We start from the raw sequence: 24,101 nt of genomic DNA, 5'->3' as shown, positions 1-24,101 counted from the left end.
CAACTGAGAGAGCAACGCATAGCGAGAGGATTCGTGAGGGCCAAATATGACGACATATACATATATAGTTGTTACATTGCGCCTAGTATTCCAATCCCAGAATACGCCGAGATGCTGGACGAACTAGCGGAGGATGCAAGAACACGCTCTCCGGTGATTATTGCCGGTGATTTCAACGCCTGGGCAACCGACTGGGGCAGTGTTCGGACTACACCGAGGGGTAGAATGCTGTTGGATGCATTCGCTGTGCTGAACGTGACGTTGCTCAACTCAGGTAACGCCTATACCTACACAAAAGCAGGAAGAGGTTCGGTGATAAACCTGACTTTCGGCAGCCCAATTCTAGCGCGAAACGCCAAGTGGTCTGTATCCAACATATACACACACAGCGACCATCAAGCAATCACTTGCACCGTTGAGTCCAACTTGCGAATGAGAAGACAGCCGTCGTTCAGGACGTGGAATCCGGAGACGCTAGATGAGGAAGCCCTTCTCCTAATGATGAACAGCATGCATATATGGCCCAGCGAAAACACAGATGAGTATGCAGATAGAGTCGCGTTGGTGATTAAGAATGCCTGTGATGCTTTTATGATCCAGCGGAGGAAAGGAGGCTGCGGCCGCAAGCCAGTACATTGGTGGAGCAATGACATTGCAAATGCGAGAAGACAAAGCCATGCAGCAAGACGTCGCCAACAACGTGCAAGAGGAGGACCACACTTTGTACAACTGCTGAGGATTACAGGGTGAAGCGAGCCATTCTCACCAAGGTCATTAAACGCAGTAAATCAAGATGCTGGAAGGAGTTATGCGCCGAAGCAGATGAGCAACCATTTGGGACAGCGTATAAGATGGAAATGGGAAAGCTGGCAAGGCGGCCGATGCCTACAGACCCAGATCAGCTACGTGCTATTGTTGATGCATTGTTTTCGGAACACCCTCCAGCCGAACTCGTAACCGAAGCGACAAAAGCAGCACCGAGATACACAGAGCCAAACGAAGTACTAGAGGCAGCAGCACACTTGCACACAGTCAAAGCCCGAGGACCAGACTCAGTCTCCTCGCGGATCGTCAAGCTCATTGCGGCAAAATACCCAAGACTTCTCGCAAAACTTTTCAACACCTGCCTAAGGAGCGGACAGTGCCAAGAAGGTGGAAGTTGCAGCGGCTGGTGTTGCTCCATAAGGAGGCAATGTGGACGATCCATCTGCATACAGGCCACTGTGCATGCTAGAACTGGTAGGAAGGAGCGGCATTTGGACTGGCCGTTTGGTTTCGGAAGAAGTGAAGCACAGTTGATGCAATCAAGATCGTAGTCGAGATAGCCAGCAAAGCGATTGAGGGTGAACGATGAAAAGGAGGGAAAAGGCAGTACTGTCTCGTAACAACACTGGATGTGCGCAATGCATTCAACTCTGCTAGCTGGCCCTCCAATATGAACGCACTGCACCACTCGAGGATATCGGAATACATCGTGAGCCTAGCAAACAGCTACTTTCGGGATCGTGTTCCGTTGTATGATACCTCCTGCGGTCGTCTACAGCATAGAATCTCTGGTGGCGTCCCTCAAGGATCAGTTTTGGTCCCAACGCTGTGGAACGTCATGTATGACGCAGTACTAAGGTTACCAACGCCGCCGGGCACCCGCATCGTTGGCTTTGCCGATGACATCGCTATTGTCGCAGTGGCAAAAGAGCTTAGAGATGTGGAGACCAGTACAAACATCGCCATAGAACAGGTAATTGGCTGGCTTGCAAGCAATTCCCTCTCCTTAGCTGCCCACAAGACAGAAGCAGTCCTCATAAGCAGCAGAAAGACCGTAGAATGCGCTACCATTGAAGTCGCCGGTTGCACTATAACCTCTAAGCCGGCCATAAAATACCTTGGGATCCACCTAGACCACAGGCTAACCTTCAAGTACCACTTGGATTACGTTGCAAGCAAGGCGACAAAGGCGACGACCGCACTTGCTGACATAATGGCGAATGTCGGAGGCCCTCGGCAGCGAAGTAGGTGGCTCATATCCAACGTGGTAAGGTCCATCATCCTGTACGCAGCACCTATATGGGCACCTGCAATGTCAGTCAAGGCGTATGGGCAGACATGTAAGGCGGCATATCACACATGCGCGTTAAGGGTGCTCAATGCCTTTCGTACTGTCTCCGAAGTTGCAGCACTGGTGCTTGCTGGAATGATCCCCTTAGAATTGCTAGCTGTGGAAACCAGGTGCAACGGATCCGCAACGGTAAAGAGGGAGATGACTTTGGTGAAATGGCAGGAGAGATAAAGAGCTGCTTCCAACGGCAGCTGGACCACAAGAATTTTCCCGGACATACGTCCGTGGGTGAGTAGGAAGTACGGACAAACCGACTATTACTTGACCCAGCTACTGACAGGAAATGGGTGTTTTAAATCCTATCTTTATAGGTTTAACCACGAGACGAACCCGTTTTGCACACACTGTGCAGGGGTTATTGAAGACGCAGAGCATGTCCTTTTTGTCTGTCATAGATATTCTACTGAACGGGAGGAGCTAAGCCTAAATATTGGGAAGAATTTTATAGTTACTGACTTTATAGATATCCTACTTAGCTGGCAAAACAATTGGGTCGCTGTAACCCACATGGCTGCAGATATCATGAAATCGTTGCATCGCGCTGAAAGACAGCGCAACTCGAATTCAAACTCTAGATGAGACTCTAGAAGAGGCTTTTATGCCATCTCCCCCTCGTGAAGTAATACTTAGCGGTGGGTTCGCGAGAGGGAAACGGAGAGTAGGGGTTGTTTTAGTGGGTGCAAGTCCCACACTTTTCGGCTTTTAATGCTTTTTTCCCCTATACAAAAAAGAAAAAAAAAAAAAAAACACACACGCACACACACATAAACCGCACTGACATAGACCGTCAGTGAGGCATTCACGGCTAGCCACAAACGCTATCCTTCTTGAGCTCCATCGTCGACCTGCACCACCAGTGAGCACGTTACCACTTGAGAAGGTCTATAGGGTGGACACGCTCAATCCCGAGGTATTCGCCGAGACGTTCTTTGTCCCCGGTCAAGGCACAAATGCCGAACAGAGCGCTGTCTTATTGATGCAAGCCATCACTGTGACATGCGATGCGAGCATGCGACAACGTCGCAGTTTTAAAAGGCATCACCAGCCCGTCTACTGGTGGAATGAGGACATCACAGAGACAAGACGCAGGTGCATCAGCGCAAGAAGACTGCTACAGCGTTCCCGAGGTAGATCGGATTTCGAGGCCAGAAGGTTGGAGTATGGGAAAAGACGTCGAGTGCTGAAAAAAGCTATCCGTCAAAGCAAACTGGAACGATTCCTGGAACTGTGCGACGAAGCGGAGAACGACACCTGGGGTCTGGCCTACAAGCTCGCGCTAAAGAAATTTAGAATGCCCAAGAATACGGCTCCCAAGGATGAGCAGAGGATGAAAGAGATAGTGGAAGCTCTCTTTCCAGGCGCACCGGATCCCCACTCGCTGGAGCCGCCACCCACGCCCCAACGGTTTCCCGAAGCCCCAGCGGTGACTGTGGAGAAAACTCTAAGAGCGGCGAGCACCATCGGAGAGTCCAAAGTACCAAGACCGGACGCGATACCTAATAGACATCTGCATGAATGGCAAAAAATCGACGTTCGAATGGACAATGCGCAAATTGAGTGAATTCGAATGCGACGCACAATTTATTTGAGTGAGTGCGTACGCAAGCGTCGTACAATGTCTCATTCAACTCAAACGAAAAGCAATGAATTGAATGAGTGAGAACGCGTAAAAATTAGAGGGTTGGTTTTGAATATATTCGAATGCAAGACAGATTTTTCATTAATGCGTAGAACACAAAGCGTACAGAAAAAAAATAAAATAAAAGAAAAACGCACGTCAGTGTATTATACATACTTATATATATATATATATACTTATATTTATTTTTCCTATATCTAATTATAGTATAATAATATGTACATATGTATTACATATGTAAGCCTATATTTATATATGTATTAAATTTATGTTTGTAAGCCTACATTTATATATGTATTTAGTTTATATTTGAGTGCAAAAACATTATTTTGTTAATGTTTTCTGCATTAGTTGCAATGAGACATCGTTTTTCGGTAATAAGATTTCTTGCGTCTGAAAATGTCCTCTCAGAAGCCGCGCTGCTCGCTGGAATACAGAATATTTTGCAACTGGTTTTATAAAGCAGCGGAAAAAATTTTTGGTGCATATTCCACCAAGCTAATGGGTCAAAATTTGGCTATTTAATGCGGATTTGAGTAATTGAATAATTTCAATTTCAGTGTTATTGGCCTGGCAACTTTTCTTTAACCTTTTTATATTTGGAATAATTACAAGGTGGCGCAAAAGAAGTCATCCGATGTTGTTTGGCTCTTATTTTTTTTCTAAATGAAAAACTTCGATTCTGTTTTTTGATTATGTTTATTTATACCTTTAGAATTAATTGTGTTAAGTCGAGAAGATGATATCGGACAAATGGGCGCCGTCACAATTGATTGCCATACGGGCTCGTTTTATGGCATTTTCCATCACTTCGGCGAGCGATTCGGGCGATAAATTCTCGCATTCGTGTCGGATATTTTCCTTGAGGGCCTCCAAGGTCTCAGGCTTGTTGATGTAAACACGGGACTTCAAAAAACCCCATAAAAAGAAGTCCAGGACCGTTAAATCGGGCGATCTGGCGGGCCAGTGCAAATCGCCAAAACGCGAAATTAAGCGACCCGGAAACGCGTCCTTCAGAATGTCGGTTGTGGCTCGTGCAGTGTGTGCTGTTGCTCCGTTCTGTTGGAACCACATGTCCACCAGTCCTAATTCGTCCAGTTAGGGCAGAAAAAACTCGGTCAACATTGCCCTATAGCGCGCACCGTCCACTGTTGTCGTTTGACCCGCGGCGTTCTCGAAAAAAAATGGCCCGATGACTCCTCCAGCGTGAACAGCGCACCACGCAGTCACTTTGAGCGGGTGTAATGGCTCCTCGTGCATCACTCGCGGATTTTCGGTTCCCCAGAAGCGATAATTTTGCTTGTTCACGTACCCGCTGAGGTGAAAATGAGCCTCATCGCTCATTATGATTTTGGTCGAAAAATCGTCCACTTCGGTGTCGAGATTGAGGATAGCTTGGGCATAAGTTACGCGCGTTTGGCGGTCGGCAGGCAGCAGCTGATGCACGGACTGAACTTTGTAGGGGAACATGTTCAAATCTTTCACCAAAATTCGTTGCAGGGACCGCCGGCTGAGGCCCAATTGCGTGGCACGTCGTCTGGTCGATGTTTCGGGGCTCATTTCGACGTCCTCGGCTACAGCGGCGATATTCTCGGCAGAACGGGCGCTCCGGGGCCGGCCACTCTTGGCAACGTCTCGTGTGGTCCCATACTCTTCAAGGTTAGTGGCTAAACGGCGCAGTGTTTGCGCAGTCGGTGTCGGACGGCCGAGAAATCGGCGACGGAATTCGCGCTGCGCCAACACCACGGACGAATTGTTACGCAAAAAAATAGACACAATTATTCCGCGTTCTTGGGGAGTGTATCGCTCCATGGCTTATTCACTTGTATTCTGTATCTGTCTAGTCCACAAATGTCAAAACAGATTTGACATTGGCGGCCATTTGCAAAAATGAGAGCATCTTCCAATAGGGTGATGTTTGGTTGGACGTTTATTTGCTTCCATTTTCTTTGAAACATTTTCAAAAGGTTCCAATACCTTAACTATTGCACCTAAATGACCTACACACTCTCACACTCAGTTTGTTGCGGATTTCGGACCGTCTCCGACGATGCAGCCCTGGTCATCGCCGGTATGGTGCCGATAGACCTGCTGGCTACGTAGAGCCAAGTCATCCATACGGAGAAGCGCAGAGATCATCCAGCACGGAATCGCCAGATAGCAAAGGCAGCAAGGGAGGCGAGTATGAGTCAGTGGCAAACTAGGTGGGACGCGTCAACGAAAGGCCGTTGGACACACCGGCTCATCAACGACCTAGGCAAGTGGCTCAACCGAAAATCCGGTTTCGTCAATTTTCACCTGACGCTGATGCTGAGCGGTTATGTGTGTATTCGGAGCTATCTTCACCGACTTGGGCACGAAAGAAACCCCTACTGCCTATGGTGCCACCCTGAGGTGGAAGAAACAGCGGAGCACATCCTCCTTACATGTCGACGTTTTACCAAAGAGAGGGCAGAGCTAGAAGCGACCATCGGAGACCACGTGACAGCGAACACCCTAATAAACCACATGGTGGAAAGGGAGGAGTGTTGGTCCGCGGTGTGTACGTTCGCCTTCAAAACGGCCACAGCACTTCGCCACCTTGAGAGGGAACGCAGACGTAACGAAGACGACGGTGGGGCATAACAAACTGCTCGCCCTGGATCTCGCGAAGCAATGCCTCGCGGTAATACCGTGAGATTCCCCGGGCCCATCTACCTACTATTTCTTTACCTACTTATTTATTTTTTGTACACTTTGTTCTTTTCTTTCTTCTGTACTTTTATTATTATGTTAATTTTAGAGTTATTTATTAAGTAGAAGTAATAAAAATTAATTTAAAAAAAAAAACACACACACACACAAGTCGCAGACAAGCTTCTCGCGATGGGACACATTCGTATTGGATGGGCAGTATGCAATATCCGAAGAAATGTCGACCCACGTAGGTACTTTAAGTGCCTGGTATTCGGACACACGGCAGCACGTTGCAGAAGCAAGCACGACTCATCAAAGAAGTGTTTTAACTGTGCCGGCGAAGGCCATCCTGCCAAGGACTGCTCTAACAATGCCTGCTGCATACTCTGCTCAAGAGCTGGAGGGCAAAAAACGAGTCACCACACCCCTAGTAGGGGCTGTCCGTTGTATGTGAAGGCAATAAACAATGTCAAAAATTAAGTTCCTCCAACTTAATTTAAATCATTGCAGAGCCGCACAGGACTTACTAAGCCAAACGGTGCGTGAAAGTAATACAGATGTAGCTATTCTATGTGAGCCTTACAGTGCCAGATGGGGGTAGAATGCTGTTGGATGCATTCGCTGTGCTGAACGTGACGTTGCTCAACTCATGTAACGCCTATACCTACACGAAAGCAGGAAGAGGTTCGGTGATAAACCTGACTTTCGCCAGCCCAATTCTAGCGCGAAACGCCAAGTGGTCTGTATCCGACATATACACACACAGCGACCATCAAGCAATCACTTGCACCGTTGAGTCCAACTTGCGAATGAGAAGACAGCCGTCGTTCAGGACGTGGAATCCGGAGACGCTAGATGAGGAAGCCCTTCTCCTAATGATGAACACCATGCATATATGGCCCAGCGAAAACGCAGATGAGTATGCAGATAGAGTCGCGTTGGTGATTAAAATGCCTGTGATGCTTTTATGATCCAGCGGAGGAAAGGAGGCTGCGGCCGCAAGCCAGTACATTGGTGGAGCAATGACATTGCAAATGCGAGAAGACAAAGCCATGCAGCAAGACGTCGCCAACAACGTGCAAGAGGAGGACCACACTTTGTACAACTGCTGAGGATTACAGGGTGAAGCGAGCCATTCTCACCAAGGTCATCAAACGCAGTAAATCAAGATGCTGGAAGGAGTTATGCGCCGAAGCAGATGAGCAACCATTTGGGACAGCGTATAAGATGGAAATGGGAAAGCTGGCAAGGCGGCCGATGCCTACAGACCCAGATCAGCTACGTGCTATTGTTGATGCATTGTTTTCGGAACACCCTCCAGCCGAACTCGTAACCGAAGCGACAAAAGCAGCACCGAGATACACAGAGCCAAACGAAGTACTAGAGGCAGCAGCACACTTGCACACAGTCAAAGCCCGAGGACCAGACTCAGTCTCCTCGCGGATCGTCAAGCTCATTGCGGCAAAAATACCCAAGACTTCTCGCAAAACTTTTCAACACCTGCCTGGGGCGGACAGTGCCAAGAAGGTGGAAGTTGCAGCGGCTGGTGTTGCTCATAAGGAGGCAATGTGGACGATCCATCTGCATACAGGCCACTGTGCATGCTAGAACTGGTAGGAAGGAGCGGCATTTCGGACTGGCCGTTTGGTTTCCGGAAGAAGTGAAGCACAGTTGATGCAATCAAGATCGTAGTCGAGATAGCCAGCAAAGCGATTGAGGGTGAACGATGAAAAGGAGGGAAAAGGCAGTACTGTCTCGTAACAACACTGGATGTGCGCAATGCATTCAACTCTGCTAGCTGGCCCTCCAATATGAACGCACTGCACCACTCGAGGATATCGGAATACATCGTGAGCCTAGCAAACAGCTACTTTCAGGATCGTGTTCCGTTGTATGATACCTCCTGCGGTCGTCTACAGCATAGAATCTCTGGTGGCGTCCCTCAAGGATCAGTTTTGGTCCCAACGCTATGGAACGTCATGTATGACGCAGTACTAAGGTTACCAACGCCGCCGGGCACCCGCATCGTTGGCTTTGCCGATGACATCGCTATTGTCGCAGTGGCAAAAGAGCTTAGAGATGTGGAGACCAGTACAAACATCGCCATAGAACAGGTAATTGGCTGGCTTGCAATCAATTCCCTCTCCTTAGCTGCCCACAAGACAGAAGCAGTCCTCATAAGCAGCAGAAGCCGTAGAATGCGCTACCATGAAGTCGCCGGTTGCACTATAACCTCTAAACCGGCCATAAAATACCTTGGGATCCACCTAGACCACAGGCTAACCTTCAAGTACCACTTGGATTACGTTGCAAGCAAGGCGACAAAGGCGACGACCGCACTTGCTGACATAATGGCGAATGTCGGAGGCCCTCGGCAGCGAAGTAGGTGGCTCATATCCAACGTGGTAAGGTCCATCATCCTGTACGCAGCACCTATGGGCACCTGCAATGTCAGTCAAGGCGTATGGGCAGACATGTAAGGCGGCATATCACACATGCGCGTTAAGGGTGCTCAATGCCTTTCGTACTGTCTCCGAAGTTGCAGCACTGGTGCTTGCTGAATGATCCCCTTAATTGCTAGCTGTGGAAACCAGGTGCAACGGATCCGCAACGGTAAAGAGGAGATGACTTTGGTGAAATGGCAGGAGAGATAAAGAGCTGCTTCCAACGGCAGCTGGACCAAAAATTTTCCCGGACATACGTCCGTGGGTGAGTAGGAAGTACGGACAAACCGACTATTACTTGACCCAGCTACTGACAGGAAATGGGTGTTTTAAATCCTATCTTTATAGGTTTAACCACGAGACGAACCTGTTTTGCACACACTGTGCAGGGTTATTGAAGACGCAGAGCATGTCCTTTTGTCTGTCATAGATATTCTACTGAACGGGAGAGCTAAGCCTAAATATTGGGAAGAATTTTATAGTTACTGACTTTATAGATATCCTACTTAGCTGGCAAAACAATTGGGTCGCTGTAACCCACATGGCTGCAGATATCATGAAATCGTTGCATCGCGCTGAAAGACAGCGCAACTCGAATTCAAACTCTAGATGAGACTCTAGAAGAGGCTTTATGCCATCTCCCCTCGTGAAGTAATAGCGGTGGGTTCGAGAGGGAAACGGAGAGTAGGGGTTGTTTTAGTGGGTGCAAGTCCCACTTTTCGGCTTTAATGCTTTTTCCCTATACAAAAAAAAAAAAAAAAAAAACACACGCACACACACATAAACCGCACTGACATAGACCGTCGGTGAGGCATTCACTAGCCACAAACGCTATCCTTCTTGAGCTCCATCGTCGACCTGCACCACCAGTGAGCACGTTACCACTTGAGAAGGTCTATAGGTGGACACGCTCAATCCGAGGTATTCGCCGAGACGTTCTTTGTCCCCGGTCAAGGCACAAATGCCGAACAGAGCGCTGTCTTATTGATGCAAGCATCACTGTGACATGCGATGCGAGCATGCGACAACGTCGCAGTTTTAAAAGGCATCACCAGCCCGTCTACTGGTGGAATGAGGACATCACAGAGACAAGACACAGGTGCATCAGCGCAAGAAGACTGCTACAGCGTTCCCGAGGTAGATCGGTTTCGGGCCAGAAGGTTGGGTATGGGAAAAGACGTCGAGTGCTGAAAAAGCTATCCGTCAAAGCAAACTGGAACGATTCTGGAACTGTGCGACAAGCGGAGAACGACACCTGGGGTTCTGGCCTACAAGCTCGCGCTAAAGAAATTTAGAATGCCCAAGAATACGGCTCCCAAGGATGAGCAGAGGATGAAAGAGATGGTGGAAGCTCTCTTTCCAGGCGCACCGGATCCCCACTCGCTGGAGCCGCCACCCACGCCCCAACGGTTTCCAGAAGCCCCAGCGGTGACTGTGGAGAAAACTCTAGAGCGGCGAGCACCATCGGAGATCAAAGTACCAAGACCGGACGCGATACCTAATGAACATCTGCATGAATGGCAAAAAATCGACGTTCAATGGACAATGCGCAAATTGAGTGAATTCGAATGCGACGCACAATTTATTTGAGTGAGTGCGTACGCAAGCGTCGTACAATGTCTCATTCAACTCAAACGAAAACAATGAATTGAATGGTGAGAACGCGTAAAAATTAGAGGGTTGGTTTGAATATATTCGAATGCAAGACAGATTTTTCATTAATGCGTAGAACACAAAGCGTACAGAAAAAAAATAAAATAAAAGAAAAACGCACGTCAGTGTATTATACATACTATATATATATATATACTTATATTTATTTTTCCTATATCTAATTATAGTATAATAATAATACATATTATTACATATGTAAGCCTATATTTATATATGTATTAAATTTATGTTTGTAAACCTACATTTATATATGTATTTAGTTTATATTTGAGTGCAAAAACATTATTTTGTTAATGTTTTCTGCATTAGTTAAATGAGACATCGTTTTTCGGTAATAAGATTTCTTGCGTCTGAAAATGTCCTCTCAGAAGCTACGCTGCTCGCTGGAATACAGAATATTTTGCAACTGGTTTTATAAAGCAGCGGAAAAATTTTTGGTGCATATTCCACCAAGCTAATGGGTCAAAATTTGGCTATTTAATGCAGTTTGAGTAATTGAATAATTTCAATTTCAGTGTTATTGGCTGGCAACTTTTCTTTAACCTTTTTATATTTGGAATAATTACAAGGTGGCGCAAAGTCATCCGATGTTGTTTGGCTCTTATTTTTTCTAAATGAAAAACTTCGATTCTGTTTTTTGATTATGTTTATTTATACCTTTAAATTAATTGTGTTAAGTCGAGAAGATGATATCGGACAAATGGGCGCCGTCACAATGGATTGCCATACGGGCTCGTTTTATGGCATTTTCCATCACTTCGGCGAGCGATTCGGGCGATAAATTCTCGCATTCGTGTCGGATATTTTTCCTTGAGGGCCTCCAAGGTCTCAGGCTTGTTGATGTAAACACGGGACTTCAAAAAACCCATAAAGAAGTCCAGGACCGTTAAATCGGGCGATCTGGCGGGCCAGTGCAAATCGCCAAAACGCGAAATTAAGCGACCCGGAAACGCGTCCTTCAGAATGTCGGTTGTGGCTCGTGCAGTGTGTGCTGTTGCTCCGTTCTGTTGGAACCACATGTCCACCAGTCTAATTCGTCCAGTTAGGGCAGAAAAAACTCGGTCAACATTGCCCTATAGCGCGCCGTCCACTGTTGTCGTTTGACCCGCGGCGTTCTCGAAAAAAAATGGCCCGATGACTCCTCCAGCGTGAACAGCGCACCACGCAGTCACTTTGAGCGGTGTAATGGCTCCTCGTGCATCACTCGCGGATTTTCGGTTCCCCAGAAGCGATAATTTTGCTTGTTCACGTACCCGCTGAGGTGAAAATGAGCCTCATCGCTCATTATGATTTTGGTCGAAAAATCGTCCACTTCGGTGTCGAGATTGAGGATAGCGGGGCATAAGTTACGCGCGTTTGGCGGTCGGCAGGCAGCAGCTGATGCACGGACTGAACTTTGTAGGGGAACATGTTCAAATCTTTCACCAAAATTCGTTGCAGGGACCGCCGGCTGAGGCCCATGCGTGGCACGTCGTCTGGTCGATGTTTCGGGCTCATTTCGACGTCCTCGGCTACAGCGGCGATATTCTCGGCAGAACGGGCGCTCCGGGGCCGGCCACTCTGGCAACGTCTCGTGTGGTCCCATACTCTTCAAGGTTAGTGGCTAAACGGCGCAGTGTTTGCGCAGTCGGTGTCGGACGGCCGAAATCGGCGACGGAATTCGCGCTGCGCCAACACCACGGACGAATTGTTACGCAAAAAAAATAGACACAATTATTCCGCGTTCTTGGGAGTGTATCGCTCCATGGCTTATTCACTTGTATTCTGTATCTGTCTAGTCCACAAATGTCAAAACAGATTTGACATTGGCGGCCATTGCAAAATGAGAGCATCTTCCAATAGGGTGATGTTTGGTTGGACGTTTATTTGCTTCCATTTTCTTTGAAACATTTTCAAAGGTTCCAATACCTTAACTATTGCACCTAAATGACCTACACTCTCACACTCAGTTTGTTGCGGATTTCGGACCGTCTCCGACGATGCAGCCCTGGTCATCGCCGGTATGGTGCCGATAGACCTGCTGGCTACGTAGAGCCAAGTCATCCATACGGAGAAGCGCAGAGACAATCCAGCACCGAATCGCCAGATAGAAAAGGCAGCAAGGGAGGCGAGTATGAGTCAGTGGCAAGCCAGGTGGGACGCGTCAACGAAAGGCCTTTGGACACACCGTCTCATCAACGACCTAGGCAAATGGCTCAACCGAAAATCCGGTTTCGTCAATTTCACCTGACGCTGATGCTGAGCGGTTATGTGTGTATTCAGACTATCTTCACCGACTTGGGCACGAAAGAAACCCTACTGCCTATGGTGCCACCCTGAGGTGGAAGAAACAGCAGAGCACATCCTCCTTACATGTCGACGTTTTACCAAAGAGAGGGCAGAGCTAGAAGCGACCATCGGAGACCACGTGACAGCGAACACCCTAATAAAACCACATGGTGGAAAGAGGAGTGTTGGTCCGCGGTGTGTACGTTCGCCTTCAAACGGCCACAGCACTTCGCCACCTTGAGAGGAACGCAGACGTAACGAGACGACGGTGGGGCATAACAAACTGCTCGCCCTGGATCTCATGAAGCAATGCCTCGCGGTAATACCGTGAGATTCCCAGGCCCATCTACCTACTATTTCTTTACTTATTTATTTTTTTGTACACTTTGTTCTTTTCTTTCTTCTGTACTTTTATTATTATGTTAATTTTAGAGTTATTTATTAAGTAGAAGTAATAAAAATTAATTTAAAAAAAACACACACACACAAGTCGCAGGACAAGCTTCTCGCGATGGGACACATTCGTATTGGATGGGCAGTATGCAATATCCGAAGAAATGTCGACCCACGTAGGTACTTTAAGTGCCTGGTATTCGGACACACGGCAGCACGTTGCAGAAGCACGACTCATCAAAGAAGTGTTTTAACTGTGCCGGCGAAGGCCATCCTGCCAAGGACTGCTCTAACAATGCCTGCTGCATACTCTGCTCAAGAGCTGGAGGGCAAAAAACGAGTCACCACACCCCTAGTAGGGGCTGTCCGTTGTATGTGAAGGCAATAAACAATGTCAAAAATTAAGTTCCTCCAACTTAATTTAAATCATTGCAGAGCCGCACAGGACTTACTAAGCCAAACGGTGCGTGAAAGTAATACAGATGTAGCTATTCTATGTGAGCCTTACAGTGCCAGATAGAGGGGTAGAATGCTGTTGGATGCATTCGCTGTGCTGAACGTGACGTTGCTCAACTCATGTAACGCCTATACCTACACGAAAGCAGGAAGAGGTTCGGTGATAAACCTGACTTTCGCCAGCCCAATTCTAGCGCGAAACGCCAAGTGGTCTGTATCCGACATATACACACACAGCGACCATCAAGCAATCACTTGCACCGTTGAGTCCAACTTGCGAATGAGAAGACAGCCGTCGTTCAGGACGTGGAATCCGGAGACGCTAGATGAGGAAGCCCTTCTCCTAATGATGAACACCATGCATATATGGCCCAGCGAAAACGCAGATGAGTATGCAGATAGAGCCGCGTTGGTGATTAAGAATGCCTGTGATGCTTTTATGATCCAGCGGAGGAAAGGAGGCTGCGGCCGCAAGCCAGTACATTGGTGGAGCAATGACATTGCAGATGCGAGAAGACAAAGCCATGCAGCAAGACGTCGCCAACAACGTGCAAGAGGAGGACCACACTTTGTACAACTGCTGAGGATTACAGGGTGAAGCGAGCCATTCTCACCAAGGTCATCAAACGCAGTAAATCAAGATGCTGGAAGGAGTTATGCGCCGAAGCAGATGAGCAACCATTTGGGACAGCGTATAAGATGGAAATGGGAAAGCTGGCAAGGCGGCCGATGCCTACAGACCCAGATCAGCTACGTGCTATTGTTGATGCATTGTTTTCGGAACACCCTCCAGCCGAACTCGTAACCGAAGCGACAAAAGCAGCACCGATATACACAGAGCCAAACGAACTACTAGAGGCAGCAGCACACTTGCACACAGTCAAAGCCCGAGGACCAGACTCAGTCTCCTCGCGGATCGTCAAGATCATTGCGGCAAAAATACCCAAGACTTCTCGCAAAACTTTTCAACACCTGCCTGAGGGAGCGGACAGTGCCAAGAAGGTGGAAGTTGCAGCGGCTGGTGTTGCTCCCATAAGGAGGCAATGTGGACGATCCATCTGCATACAGGCCACTGTGCATGCTAGAACTGGTAGGAAAGAGCGGCATTTCGGACTGGCCGTTTGGTTTCCGGAAGAAGTGAAGCACAGTTGATGCAATCAAGGTCGTAGTCGAGATAGCCAGCAAAGCGATTGAGGGTGAACGATGAAAAGGAGGGAAAAGGCAGTACTGTCTCGTAACAACACTTGATGTGCGCAATGCATTCAACTCTGCTAGCTGGCCCTCCAATATGAACGCACTGCACCACTTGAGGATATCGGAATATATCGTGAGCCTAGTAAACAGCTACTTTCGGGATCGTGTTCTGTTGTATGATACCTCCTGCGGTCGTCTACAGCATAGAATCTCTGGTGGCGTCCCTCAAGGATCAGTTTTGGTCCCAACGCTGTGGAACGTCATGTATGACGCAGTACTAAGGTTACCAACGCCGCCGGGCACCCGCATCGTTGGCTTTGCCGATGACATCGCTATTGTCGCAGTGGCAAAAGAGCTTAGAGATGTGGAGACCAGTACAAACATCGCCATAGAACAGGTAATTGGCTGGCTTGCAAGCAATTCCCTCTCCTTAGCTGCCCACAAGACAGAAGCAGTCCTCATAAGCAGCAGGAAGGCCGTAGAATGCGCTACCATCGAGGTCGCCGGTTGCCCGATAACCTCAAAGCCGGCTATAAAATACCTTGGGATCCAGCTAGACCACAGGCTAACCTTCAAGTACCACTTGGATTACTTTTCAAGCAAGGCGACAAAGGCGACGACCGCACTTGCTGACATAATGGCGAATGTCGGAGGCCCTCGGCAGCGAAGTAGGTGGCTCATATTCAACGTGGTATGGTCCATCATCCTGTACGCAGCACCGATATGGGCACCTGCAATGTCAGTCAAGGCGTATGGGCAGACATGTAAGGCGGCATATCACACATGCGCGTTAAGGGTGCTCAATGCCTTTCGTACTGTCTCCGAAGTTGCAGCACTGGTGCTTGTTGGAATGATCCCCTTAGACCTGAAACCAGGTGCAACGGATCCGCAACGGTAAAGAGGGAGACGACTTTGGTGAAATGGCAGGAGAGATGGAGAGCTGCTGCCAACGGCAGCTGGACCAAACGTATTGCCTCGGACACACGGCCGTGGGTGAGTAGGAAGTACGGACAAACTGACTTTTACTTGACCCAGCTACTGACAGGACATGGGTGTTTTACATACTATCTTTATATCATGAAAGACAGCGCAACTCGAACTCAACTCTAAATGAGACTCTAGAAGAGGCTTTCATGCCATCTCCCCCTCGTGAGGGGGAGATGGAGCGGTGGTTCCGCTCCGGCTCCGGAAACGGAGAGTAGGGGTGGTTTTAGTGGGTGCAAGTCCCTTTTCGACTTTAAATGCTTTCCCCTATACAAAAAAAAAAAAAAAAAACACACACACACAAATGTGATGTTTCAAGTGCCATGAGTACGGGCACATCGCAGCAAAGTGCACCAGCAAAGAAGACCTAAACGGCGTATGCTTTAAGTGCGGAAAGGCAGGGCACGAGGCCAACCCTTTAAAATCCCAGCAAAATGCAGCTTGTGCACCAAGCACGGAGAAAAATCGACGGACCATGCAATGGACAGTTTTAGATGCCCTGCATATCGCGAGGCTCTGAGCAAAATGCGATGTTAAGGTTACTCAAACTAACCTAACCATTATATTGCGCACAAGCTCTTTTGGACCAGTCTTCAAGAAACAGCGGATAGACGTAGCCATTATCAGTGAACCACACCATCAAAGTCTATCTACACCACAAGCTGGATCAACGATACAGCTGGGAAAGCTGCGATATGGTCATGTGGAGATCCTTCAATGCCGCTAATGGAGACAAAGCAAGCTAATGGCTTTGTGCGTGCGAAAGTGGGCCGCAGGTGGATTTATAGCTGCTACCTGGCACCCAGCCTGCAACTGGGCGTATTCACAGCTATATTGGAGGAGATGGTGGATGATGATAGAGGACGCAATGATGTCGTTATCGCACCCGACTTCAATGCATGGGCTCAGGAATTGGGCAGCCAGACTACTAACGCCAAAGGCCAAGCGTTACTAGAGATATTTGCGTCAATTGACTTAGCGTTGTTGAACTAGGGACTCAGCATACCTTTTGTAGAGCTGGTATTGGTTCAATCGTCGACTTGACTTATGTGAGCGCTCCTCTCTTCGGCATAGCGAAATGGGAAATCAACATTCCCACTTCCCTACACCGCAAGCGACCACGTTGCCATTTTGTGTACTACTGGAGACCGCTCAGGCCCAGTGACACACTCAACATCCAGGGCTTCTGCATCGTATTGCGAAATCTCTCCACCACCGGGAATGCTGACAACAGAGCCAGTCAATTTGCAGCCCAGCTACCATACGCCTGCGACATTGCATGGTGCGGTGGAACCAATATAGGCGACACCATGCACCTACATACTGGTGGAACGCACGCATCGCTAGTGCCAGGCAGGCATGCTTGCACGCCTGAAGGCGATACTTTCCCTCTCGCGGCAGGCCACACTACTTGGAAGCACAACTGGTGTATCAAGAGGCAAGGCGGGTCCTTAAAACGGAGATCCGAAAGAGCAAACGGGAGTGTTTCTTGGATCTGTGTGATTCTGCCGAATACGATCCCTGGGGAAAGACCTATAAGACGATAGTCAAAAGAGTTACCGCAGGCACAGGCGCAGGAGGACGCTCACCACGTCATCTTCGAGTGCAGGAGGTTTTCAGGACTCAGGCATACGCTGGAGGAGTCAGTAAATTTAGTCAGTGCAAATAAACGCACACACACACACACGCACACACCCACGCACACATACAAAATTAATAAAATAAAAATAAAAATAAATAAGTAAAAAAAATAATAATAAGAATTAAAACAAATTAATTAAATAAAAACAACAATAACAATTATAATCAAATTAATTAATTAATTAAGAGCTGGGGACGATGCACCAGGTCCCCTTAACAGTAGACACCACTGGCGCTGGTTAAGGAGTCATCTACGAAGCGGCCGCAAAGAAAACCAAGACGCAAAGGAGCCTGGAAGCAGTGACGGATGAGCTAGGGAGACTCATCGAGGATGTAATCCACACCTACAGACCCAAGGGAGCGTGCCATATAACCCAAGCTAGCCGTGAAGTTTTTGCACGGATGAAGGAGCTCCAAACAGATAAGTACGAAACAGCTGGACAGCCCGAGAGCAGCTGCAAACCCCGAGCGTGCGAGTTGGAACCTCCTGAACTGATTAGTCAGCCAGTATCACGACCCGGTGCGGTCGATAGCGCGTCCCGCGGACGTACAAAGTGCATGGCCACCCAGACGTCGCCACCAAGAAAGCAGCCAGCACCGAGTGTACCCCATCTTCGCCAGATTGGTAGCGGATCAAAACCGGTCTCCATCCAGAGACCCACAGCAATTCGCGCGACAGTAGACCTCGACTCCAGGGAGGGCGCCGGTACTACAACACCTGCAAAAGCGTAAATCGCGCGCGGACGTAATCATCATCCAACCTGAAGCCGGAAGGTCATATAGTGACATACTACGATTGGTCGGGATGATGGCAAACTTCAAAATGTAGGTGAGCATGTAAAAAGGGTGCAGAAAGCAGCTGGAAATGGTCTAGTCCTGGAAATGGATGGAAACTGTAAAGCTGAGCTGAAACAGATGAAAGCCGACATTGGGGACGCGCTGGGACCGCAGGCGAGAGTCAGGACTATCTCCCAGGAAACTTCGCTGGAGATCAGAGACATCGATTGCCTGGCCACAAGAGAGGATGTCCTTGCAGCTCTAGCTCCTTTGCGGATACACCGTTGGACGAAACGGTAATCAAGACCCTGAGACCTGGTTATAAGAGCTCGCAAGTAGCGGTGGTCAGCATCCCAGTAGTGACCGCCAACCGAATTATGAAAGAGGGGAAGCTAAAGATTGGCTGGACGAGGTGCAGAGTGAGAGAAAGAACGCCCAGGAAAAGGTGCTACAGGTGTCTTGAATTTGGCCACATTGCTGCCACGTGCAAAAGCACCATAAGCCGCACGGGCTGCTGTCTTCGATGCGGACAAGAGGGGCATAAAGCAGCGTCTTGCACCATGGAGCCAATGTGTTTCATCTGCGCCGCGGCAAACCTGAAGAACACGGTGCATCATGCTGGTAGTATAAGGTGCTCTTAATCAAAATGTTAAAAATCTTACAGCTTAACCTGAACCACTGTGCTGCCACCCAAGACCTGCTCAAGCAAACAGTCAGAGAACTGTCGGTGGAGGTAGCCCTGCTGAGCACCCAGCCTTCAGCTGTCGCAGTACATAGCCATTCTCGATGACCTAGTCGAAGACGTTAGGGGGAAATCCCAAGTCGTCATAGCTGGCGATTTTAACGCATGGGCAGAGGAATGGGGCAGCATCTCTACTAACTGCAGAGGGCAGGCTGTGCTCGAATCTTTTGCTTTGCTGGATGACGCTCTACTAAATCACGAGGTATTCGCAGAGACGTTCTTTGTCACCGGTCAAGGCACAAATGCCGAACAGAGCGCTGTCTTATTGATGCAAGCCATCACTGTGGCATGCGATGCGAGCATGCGACAACATCGCAGTTTTAAAAGGCATCACCAGCCCGTCTACTGGTGGAATGAGGACATCGCAGAGGCTAGACGCAGGTGCATCAGCGCAAGCAGACTGCTACAGCGTTCCCGAGGTAGATCGGATTTCGAGGCCAGAAGGTTGGAGTATAGGATGAGACGTCGAGCGCTGAAAAAAGCTATCCATCAAAGCAAACTGAAACGACTCCTGGAACTGTGCGACGAAGCGGAGAACGACACCTGGGGTCTGGCCTACAAGCTCGCGCTAATGAAATTTAGAATGCCCAAGAATACGGCTCCCAAGGATGAGCAGAGGATGAAAGAGATAGTGAAAGCTCTCTTTCCAGGCGCCCCGGATCCCCACTCGCTGGAGCCGCCACCCACGCCCCAACTGTTTCCCGAAGCCCCAGCGGTAACTGTGGAGGAAACTCTAAGAGCGGCGAGCACCATCGGAGAGTCCATAGCGCCAGGACCGGACGCGATACCTAACAGAGCCCTGAAGCTGGCTTTAATGCTACGCCCAGATTGCTTCGCGGAGGTGTTTGGAAAATGTATAAGCCAAAGAACCTTTCCCAGCGCTTGGAAAGTACAAAACCTGGTGCTCATCCCGAAACCCAATAAACCCATGGAGTCGCCATCCTCATACCGACCTATCTGTCTGATAGACATGGTCGGGAAGTTCCTTGAGAGGATAAACTGCAATAGACTAGAGGATGCTATCCGACAAGCGGGAGATCTGTCACCCTTGCAATTCGGTTTTCGCAAAGCACGCTTAACAGTGGACGCAATCTCTCTAGTCACCGGCATAGCGCGCAATGCAATTGAAGGCAGCAGATAGCGAGGAGATAGTAAGAAATACTGCATAGTAGTTACTCTTGACATTAAGAATGCATTCAACTCGGCCAACTGGAACTGCATCCTCGAGTCACTTCGGCGATTCCACATTCCGAGCTACCTTATGGGCATCATTGGCGATTACTTTCGGAACCGCATTCTCAACTACAGCACGGATACAGGAAGGCGGACCTACAGAGTATTTCATGGAGTTCCACAGGGCTCGGTGCTCGGTCCATTGCTATGGAATGCGATGTATGATGGCTTCCTCAGACTTCGGCTTCCAGACAACTCGACCATCGTGGGACTCGCCGATGACGTTGCTCTGGTCGTTACTGCCAAGCAACTGCGTGAGGCTGAGTTGCTCTGCAGCGCAGCTGCAGCGACAGTTGGAGATTGGCTAAATTCTGTTGGACTATAACTTGCTGACCTCAAGACCGAAGCGGTCCTTATTAGCAGCCGGAAAGTAGTGGAAGTGGCGCACATCAATCTTGGCACATCCACTATTGCATCGACCAAAGCTATCAGGTATCTTGGGGTCCTAATCGACACAAGGCTGTGCTACAGAGAGCACTTGGAGCACGCAGGCAGGAAAGCAGCAGAAATCGGCCAAGCACTAAACCGCATAATGCTTAGCACTCGAGGTCTCAAGCAAGGTCGCAGACTACTGCTTCAGAACGTCGTAAAAGCCACTATGCTGTACGGAGCCCTGGTCTGGGCGCACGCCATGCAGGTCAGGTCCTACAGAAGAGGTATGCAGTCGACCTACACACTCTCACACTCAGTCTGGATTTCGGACCGTCTCCGACGATGCCGCCCTGGTCATCGCCGGTATGGTGCCGATAGACCTGCTGGCTACGGAGAGCCAAGTCATCCATACGGAGAAGCGCAGAGATCATCCAGCACGGAATCGCCAGATAGCAAAGGCAGCAAGGGAGGCGAGTATGAGTCAGTGGCAAACTAGGTGGGAACGCAGACGTAACGAAGACGACGGTGGGGCATAACAAACTGTTCGCCCTGGATCTCGCGAAGCAATGCCTCGCGGTAATACCGTGAGATCCCACGGGCCCATATATTTACAATCACCCTTCTCCTGTTCTATTTCTTTTTTGTACACTCTGTTCTTTCCATCTTCTGTTTTAAATTATTGTTAACGAAATAAAAAAAAAAAAAAAAAAAAACACACACACACATACCGTGGCACACTGGTAGGGGTTCAGTGATAGACCTCACGTTTGCTAGCGCATGCTTAGCTCGAAATGCCAGGTGGGCTGTGTCTAACCTGTATACGCAAAGCGACCACCAAGCAGTACTTTACACCATCGAATCTAGCATGCACAGGACGAGGCAGCCGAGCTTCACTAGTTGGGCCCACGAGACGCTGAACGAAGAAGCCTTCCTCGTTATGATGGAAATCACACACATTCAGCCCAGCCAGGATGCTGATGAATATGCAAATAACACCGCTTTGGCAATCAAGCGTGCATGTGACGCATCGATGCTGCAGAAGAGGAAAGGTGGAAACGGACGAAAACCGGTCCATTGGTGGAGCACAGATATTGCGGATGCCCGGAGGCAGTGCTTGGCTGCGATGGGTAAGCTGGCAAGACGTCCAATGCCCATGGAACCGGATCAGCTGGTAGCCATCGTCTCAACCCTATTTCCGGAGCACCCACTCACCAACCTCACGGCGGGTACCATGCAAACAGCACCGATATATACAGACAGAGCTGAAATACTGAAGACAGCGGCACGCATACATGGCAACAAAGCGCCAGGCCCAGACGAAGTACCCTTCAAGGTAGTCAAGGTTATTGCATCAAGCCACCCAACGCTCTTTGCAAACCTCTTTAATGTTTGCATACAACAGCGGACAGTACCGAGGAGATGGAAGCTGCAACGGTTGGTGCTTCTCCCAAAGGGGGGTAATGTCGATGACCCGTCTGCTTACAGACCCTTATGCATGTTAGATGTCGTCGGGAAGCTGTTTGAACGCATCATCTGCAACAGGTTGGAAGATGAGTTAGAAGCAAGGAGAGGCATCTCTGACTGGCAGTATTCCGGAAGAAGCGAAGCTCAATCGATGCCATCAATGCAGTGGTGGAGATAGCTAGTAAAGCCATAGAGGGAGAACGTTGGAAAGGTGGTAAAAAGCAGTACTGCCTCATCCCAACACTGGATGTGCGCAATGCTTTCAACTCGGCAAGCTGGCCATCCATTGTAAAAGCCTTGCACGAGCTCAGGATCTCCGAGTACATCGTGAACTTGATATGCAGCTACTTCAGGGACCGAACTTTGCTGTTCGACACCTCCAACGGACGAATGCAGCACAGAATCACAGGTGGCGTCCCCCAAAGGCTCAGTGCTGGGACCAACATTGTGGAACGTCATGTATGACGCGGTGCTCCGGCTGCCAATGCCACCTGGCACCCGCATCCTCGGTTTCGCGGATTACATAGCCATCGTCACAGTGGCAAAGGAGCTAAGAGACGTGGAAGCTAACACAAACAGGGCAATTGTTGAGGTCATAGATTGGCTATAGATCAATTCCCTATCCCTTGCGGCCCACAACACGGAAACTGTGCCCATAAGTAGCAGGAAGGCTATTAAAACTGCTACCATAGAAGTTGCTGGTTGACGTTTAAGCACCACTTGGAGTACACGGCGAAGAAAGCGGCAAAAGCGACGGCTGCGTTAAATGGCATAATGGCAAACATCGGAGGGCCACGACAGCGAAGCCGGTGGCTCATTGCCAATGTAGTGCGATCAATAATCCTATATGCAGCACCAGTATGGGCACCGGCAATGGCAGTCACGGCGTACAGCAGATCCTGTAAGGCAGCATATCGCACTTGTGCTCTGAGAGTACTTAGTGCCTTTCGCACGGTTTCCGATGACGCAGCTCTGGTGCTAGCTGGGATGGTCCCACTGGATCTACTTGCCGAGGAGACCAGATGCAATGGAGATCCAGCTTCCAAAAGGAATGTGACGATGGCGAGATGGCAGGAGAGATGGAGAGCTGCTAACAACGGCAGCTGGACCGAACGTATTGTCCCGGACATACGGCCGTGGGTGAGTAGGAAGTACGGACAAACTGACTTTTACTTGACCCAACTACTGACAGGACATGGGTGTTTTAAATCCTATCTATATAGGTTTAATCACGAGACGAACCCGTTTTGCACACACTGAAAACGTTGCGTCGCGCTGAAAGACAGCGCAACTCGAATTCAAACTCTAGATGAGACTTCATGCCTTCTCCCCCTCGTGAGGTAATACTTAGCGGTGGTTCCGCGAGAGGGAAACGGAGAGTAGGGGTTGTTTTAGTGGGTGCAAGTCCCACACTTTTCGGCTTTTAATGCTTTTTTCCACTATACAAAAAAAACAAAAACACACACACACTCACGGTCAGCTTCTATTTTTGGTGAGAGTGGACGCGTCCTGTGAAACCGCCTTGTTTTTCCGAGATTTAAAGCGTTATTACCCTGAAAATATACTGTGGCAGGTGTTTACTGGCTTCGTACTGGTTCGTGGAGTACTCACTCGGCATTGTCACCACCGGCAGTGCCCCTGGGAGCCCGTACTTGTTGCCGCTTCATCTGACGCTTCGAATGAGGGGGCAGCTTCTCCTTCTGAGTGCTTTTCGCTTTTTTCACTCCAATTGTGAAAGTACTTACCGCCAATTTGATGCCTGTATTTCAGCTGTGCATCTAATCAGGTGGTTCTAGTGTTGTGCAACGCCAACCCAAAAGCGCGCTTTAAACAGCTGTTTAGCCGCTTACTCGAGCTCCGACTTAAGGTGAAAAAGTATTGCATACCATAGAAGCTCACAAAATCTGTGCACTGTTCAGGTTAAACGTTAATTTTGAGTTTTCTTTCAAAACTCCTGGGCAGATAAGAGCTAAAGATCGCGGATCTGATTAATCTCCAACCCCTTCCGCATAGGCGGTGCTCACACAG

Source organism: Drosophila innubila, assembly GCF_004354385.1.
Source record: "Drosophila innubila isolate TH190305 chromosome 2L unlocalized genomic scaffold, UK_Dinn_1.0 5_B_2L, whole genome shotgun sequence".
In the NCBI taxonomy this organism is placed as follows: Eukaryota; Metazoa; Arthropoda; class Insecta; order Diptera; family Drosophilidae; genus Drosophila; species Drosophila innubila.
The sequence above is the reverse complement of the archived record's forward strand: the minus strand, read 5'-3'. Positions refer to the sequence as shown.